Source organism: Rattus norvegicus, chromosome 6 (assembly GCF_021556685.1).
Source record: "Rattus norvegicus strain SHRSP/BbbUtx chromosome 6, alternate assembly SHRSP_T2T, whole genome shotgun sequence".
Lineage (NCBI taxonomy): Eukaryota > Metazoa > Chordata > Mammalia > Rodentia > Muridae > Rattus > Rattus norvegicus.
Window position 1 is genome coordinate 137872501 of NC_141539.1, and position 5268 is coordinate 137877768.

At 55.8% G+C, this 5268-nt stretch overlaps 1 protein-coding gene across 1 annotated transcript in view; it reads right to left on the reverse strand.

Moving 5' to 3' along the window:
- The window catches only part of Ahnak2 (AHNAK nucleoprotein 2), a 35219-nt gene extending 30290 nt beyond the window's left edge, over positions 1 to 4929 (reverse strand). Inside the window, 1 exon segment of the mRNA NM_001446917.1 lies at positions 4808 to 4929. The gene's annotated coding sequence lies outside the window, so the exon portion shown is untranslated.
- Positions 4930 to 5268: the final 339 nt, after the last annotated feature.

Here is a 5268-nt window from a genome sequence, read left to right on the forward strand (position 1 = left end):
AAATGATCCTTGCAAACCAAAACAAAGGTGAATGCTCGGTAGAAAAAGGTCTGGGAACATCTGCCCGGCGTGTAAGAAGCTGTGAGTTTAATGTCCAGTAGGAAGACGGGAAGAAGGTGAGAAACAGGCACTCGTCGTGAGAGAGAGCGTAAGGAGCAAGGAGGGTGGGCACGTAGGATGTACAACTGTGTACAACGTGTGCTTAGCACTATCTGTGCCCAGCATGTGAGGCGTCCATGCTGTTCCCAGCAGAGGGGCTGATGTGAGAAGGCCTGGCTGTGCTGAAGGAGAGGAAGCTGAGGGCAGCTGGGATTCATGTCCCATCCTAGGCTGAGGTGAACTAGGGCAACAATCTGCTGGTAACTTCCCAGGCTATTGCTGCCTACCCATCATCGTAGTTCCAGCATGCTCTGTTGTCCCAGTGTGCTTGTCACTGGTCACTGTCACTTGTCACTGGTCACTGTCCTACCATTTTCTTCCTTCCTTCCTTCCTTCCTTCCTTTCAAGAATTATTATTTTATGTATATGAATACCCTGTAGCTGTCTTCAGACAGAAAACACCAGAAGAGGGCATTGGATTCCATTACAGATGGTTGTGAGCCACCATGTGGTTGCTGGGCATTGAACTCAGGGCCTCTGGAAGAGCAGTCGATGCTCTTAACCACTGAGCCATCTCTCCAGTCCCTTGTTTTTGTTTTGAGACAGGGTTTCGCTATGTACCCTGGCTGTCCTGGAGCTCACAGAGATCCACTTTGCCTCGCCTCCCGAGCCTTTACCTCCCGAAGGCTGGGATTAAAGGTGTGAGCCACTATGTCCGACACCGTACTTATTTCCTAAATGATCTAAGTCAAGATACCTTCTCTGTGTCAGAAGTCCGAAAAGCACTGCCTGCCTTTGTAAATAAAGTTTTATTGGGACATAAAAAAAACAAACCAAACTTTTCCCCCCACTTAGAACTCCAGCCTAAAGTTCCTAGATCGTCAGAGAAAGAACCCTGCTCATAGGCCCTGTGCCCTGGCTGGGCCTGGGCTCCAGGAACTGCCCCCACAAGGGAATCAATGCTGGAGACAAACAGCCCCTCCCTGTCCCAAGGGGTGGAGTCCCTGTCACACAGACTGTCTCAGTCAGTAATTCAGACCTGTCACTGGCCTTAATGACACACCCACAGGGACAAGGATTCCCACGTCTAGCCGGATTCTGGGTGTAGCCCCTGTGCTCTGGCCGATGTACTGTCTGACTGTGAGCGGACCTGCCTCCTCTCTGAGCCTGGGTTTCCCACTATATGCACAAAGGCCACCCTGTGGGTCCTGACACACCTGTCCCCAGAGGCACCCCTGGAGCATGCGTATCAGAACTTGCCTCTCTTGCTTCTCCTGTACCTTCCTTGCTCTTCTTCTCGTGGAAAGTGGTTCTTAGAGGGCTACAGATGGAGCTTTGGGGCTTGGTCCTCCCAAGAGAGGTGGGGAGGGCCAAAGAAGGGCAACTGGCTGCCATCTTCTCCTTAACCTCTACTCTGCGGGCTAAACCACGGACTCCAGGGCACCAGCAAAGCCAGAGTCTCAATCTCCCTGTTCGTAAACTGACCTTAGGCAAGATAATACCCAAAAACCAAATATCCCTGGAACCCCATGTGCACATCCCACACACCACCACCACCCCATAACCTTGGTGGTAGAAGAGAAGTTCTTCGACCATCGGGCCTTATCACCATTCCCCCCTCCAGTCTCTGTCCGTGCACCCCACCAATGCTAGGGCTCCCAGGGCTGCTCAGAGAATCCACACTCTGCCCTAGACACATACTGACTTCAGGGGTGGAGAGAGAAAGGGACTGGGCAGGGGATGTGGAAAGAGGCCAGCTATAAGAGGGATCCTGGGTCAGTTCCCCTTCCTGGAAGCCAGGCCAGGGTCTTCCTGTTTTCCTGCCTGAGGCTGGAGTTTTAGCCAGGGCCCACGCTCAATACTGGGTCAGGTTGGGCTTCGAATGGGAGCCCGGAATGGAAGAATTCTACAGGCAGGCAGTGACCCACCCCTGAGAAACGGTATCGCAAATCTGTCTCAGGGAGTCTCGTGGGTATCAAAAGCCCACGAGGAAAGGTGTTGACAGCTGTGAAGTAGGATGTGCTCTGTGCTGGGGGTTTAAGAGGGGAGGGAGGGAAGGCAGCAAGAGGCAGGCCAGCCCTGGCCCGGCTGCCTGGGGTTCAGGTCCCTCCTCAGGCTTAGCAAGCTTCTGAATGCACAATCCCACCCACACAGCCCTCCTTTCCTTGTGAGAATGAGAGCAGTGGCCCTGAGAGGAGGCTCGGACTTCGCCACCAGGCTGCACTCCAGGGGCTAGCAGGAGCCCACCCGGCCCTACCCAACCCCTGCCCAAGAATGCACAAAGAGGCCATCGGAAACCCTACTGGATGCAGGATGGAAGCTACCCACCCCTGTGAGAACGATGGAAGCCTCAGTGCCCAGCCTCACCCACCTAGAACACGACGCCCAGGCCTAGGGGACAGGGAAGTACCTTAACTGCCTGCCCACATGCGGCTCTCAAAGGCAGCTCTGTAAACAGCCCAGCCATGAACACTGCCACCTTGATAATGACACAGGTTGTTGACAGTCACCAAAGCCCTGTTTTATAGAGGAGGAAACGGGGACACACCTGAGCTAAGCCTAGCAGGTCTGGCCACTGTCACCTGATAGTCCCTCAAACTCCCTGGCCCCTCCTCAATATCTCGAACCCTCTACTCAGTCCCAAACACTGGCGTTAGGGTCCCACTCCTACAGGCACAAACCCGCACTCAGTATGGAGGGGCTGGGCGGGGTATGTGGAGGGTACCATGGTAGAAGCCCCTTGTTTGGAGAAGCTGGAGTTCCAGGAACTAGGCTAGCACATGGAACGCTGAATAGTCGGCCTTGGGGAGAGCAAAGGAGGCAGGCAGAGGCTACAGAGAGGGGCAGGCTGTCCCCACGGTCCCTGTTCACCTCTGTTGAGGGCCTTCAGCAGGGCCATGGAGGCAGGGCTGGTCATTCACTTAGACAAAACTAGAGTTTGCATTCGGACTGCTTTGACTCCCAGGTGGGGTCTGGTGTGGTGGGCACATTTGCATGTTACCAGGGCAGTGAGAGCCTTAGAAAACCGGCTGAGATACACAGCTGCCCAGTAGCCCGAGACATGTATACACATGTCAGGGGTGCCCCTCTGAGCTTCCAGTGACAGCCCGATGTGAAACAGCTGCCGTGGTTGGGGCCCAGGGCAGGCTCCCACTGGGAGGGCCTCTGCTTTCAGATTGGGCTCTTTGTGCCTCCGTGGGCTCACAGGCACCCCACCTTGCATGTTCTCAGGCCTCACCCCATCCTGGAACTTCACAAAGCAAGCGCTAAGCTGGGATGACTGTCATGAGACCTTCAGACCTTGTGGAGCAACACCCCCAGGCGGTGGCAGGCCTGCCCACTCCATCCCCCAATGCTTCTGGAGAGAAGTCTGAGACTAGGAAGGGAGCCAGCTCCGAAGGGCTGAGCCACTCAGTCCGGGGGCCAGAGCTCTTCCCCACATAGGCCAGCTATGCCCAGGAGAACGTTCACAGTTTTCTCTCCCAAAACAAGCTCCTACTCGGAATCACCTAGGCAAGACCTCTCAGCCTGCCTCAACTCACTGCTTCCCTCTGGGCCCAGGCCCTCTCCCAAGCTGGACGTTTCATAGCTGCTCTGCGCCCTCCCCACCACCCCGGGGCTCCAAGCGAGCAAACGAGCAAAGGCACAGGCAGTGAGGCAGTCCTGTTGCTGCCTCTGCATCCCCCAAGCACTTGGAGGGAGCCCAGTACACAATGATCGTTAGTGCAAGAAATGGCTAAGGAAGGAAAAGAAAATGAACTTGTCAAAACTCCCGGCAAGGCGGAGTGTGGCGGCACAGGGCCATTAATCCCGGCAGATACTCGAGAGGCAGAAGCCAAAGAGACAGGAAGCTCAAGGCCAGTCAGAGCTGCACAGTGAGTGCAAACCAGTGTGGGCTATTGAGAAAGAACGTGCCTCCACGGTGAAAATAAAATGGCAACGAGCAAACCTGCACAGACGTGTAGACAGATGCAGAGGGCCCAGGCCAGCTCCTGCATCTGGAGAAACTGAGGCACAAAAAATATACCAGCCCATCAACCCCAGAAGACTCAGAAGCCAGCAGGAATGGCCACCACACCCTCAACCATCTGAGAATAGACCAGCCACCCTGATCCATTAAGTAAAAACAAAATTCTGGACACCAGGGACAGTGTGACCCAACATGGCAGTCCACAATTCAAGTCTCACCTTGGGTACCCCCAGTAAGCAAGTCAGCTCTTGTCTGAGCCGACTTCTACGTCCACTCCAGGTTTCTGTACATCAGACCAGATCAGTGGGCCAAATTTGGGGACCCCCTCCCCAGGTCGCAAAGCCCAACCTGCAGTTCTGGGTCCTGCTACTAAACTAGCTATTTGGTCCCTTTGGCACCAAGGTCCCTCACAACGTAGGCTCTCTCCAAACAGGAGCTACTGCCTATACCAGACAGGGGCAGGGGCTCGGGCACTGGAGGTTCTGTGGCAGCCCACAGCCTGCAGTGCAAACCGGGAGGTCCTGCTCCAGGGCCTTCTTAGTTCCTGCCATCTGGGGTCCAGACAGCTCCTTGCTAGCATTTTTCCAACCCAGCCTGGCTGGTGTCTGGCGCAAGTTAGTTGGAGCCACAAAGATCCTATCCTTCAACATCAGCAGGAAACTGGACAGGAGGAAGATACCCAGCCCAGGTCTGCCCCTCCGGCCTCCCTTGCTGGCTGCCCATCCGGCCCCCTCTGACCTGCTGAATGGTGAGAGGGGCAGGTGCCTCTGGGCTGAGCCCAGAAGGGGAACGGGGTGCAGAAAGGGTGCAGCCACTTCTCTGAAGAGGACCCGTTCTCAAACTTGTCTAGAAGCGATCCTGGGCCGGCTGCCTCCCACCAGTTCCTCCCCTCCGCAGTCCCTCCCCTCACTGTCCCTCCCTCCTCTCTAGTCTTCATGAAGCCAGGCCAAGAGCCCAGCCAACCCCCCCCACCAACACACACACACACACACACACACACACACACACACACACACACACCCTACCACAGGGACTGGGCGGTTCCCCTCAAAGGCTCCATCTCTGAGAGCCAGGGACCCCACCCCAGCTCCCCAACCCCCACCAGCCTAGGCAGCTGACCTGAGGAGGAAACGCCTGCTGCCTGACTCACAACCACTACCCCAGCCAGTTACTGTGTAGGCAGCCGCCTGTGGTGCAGA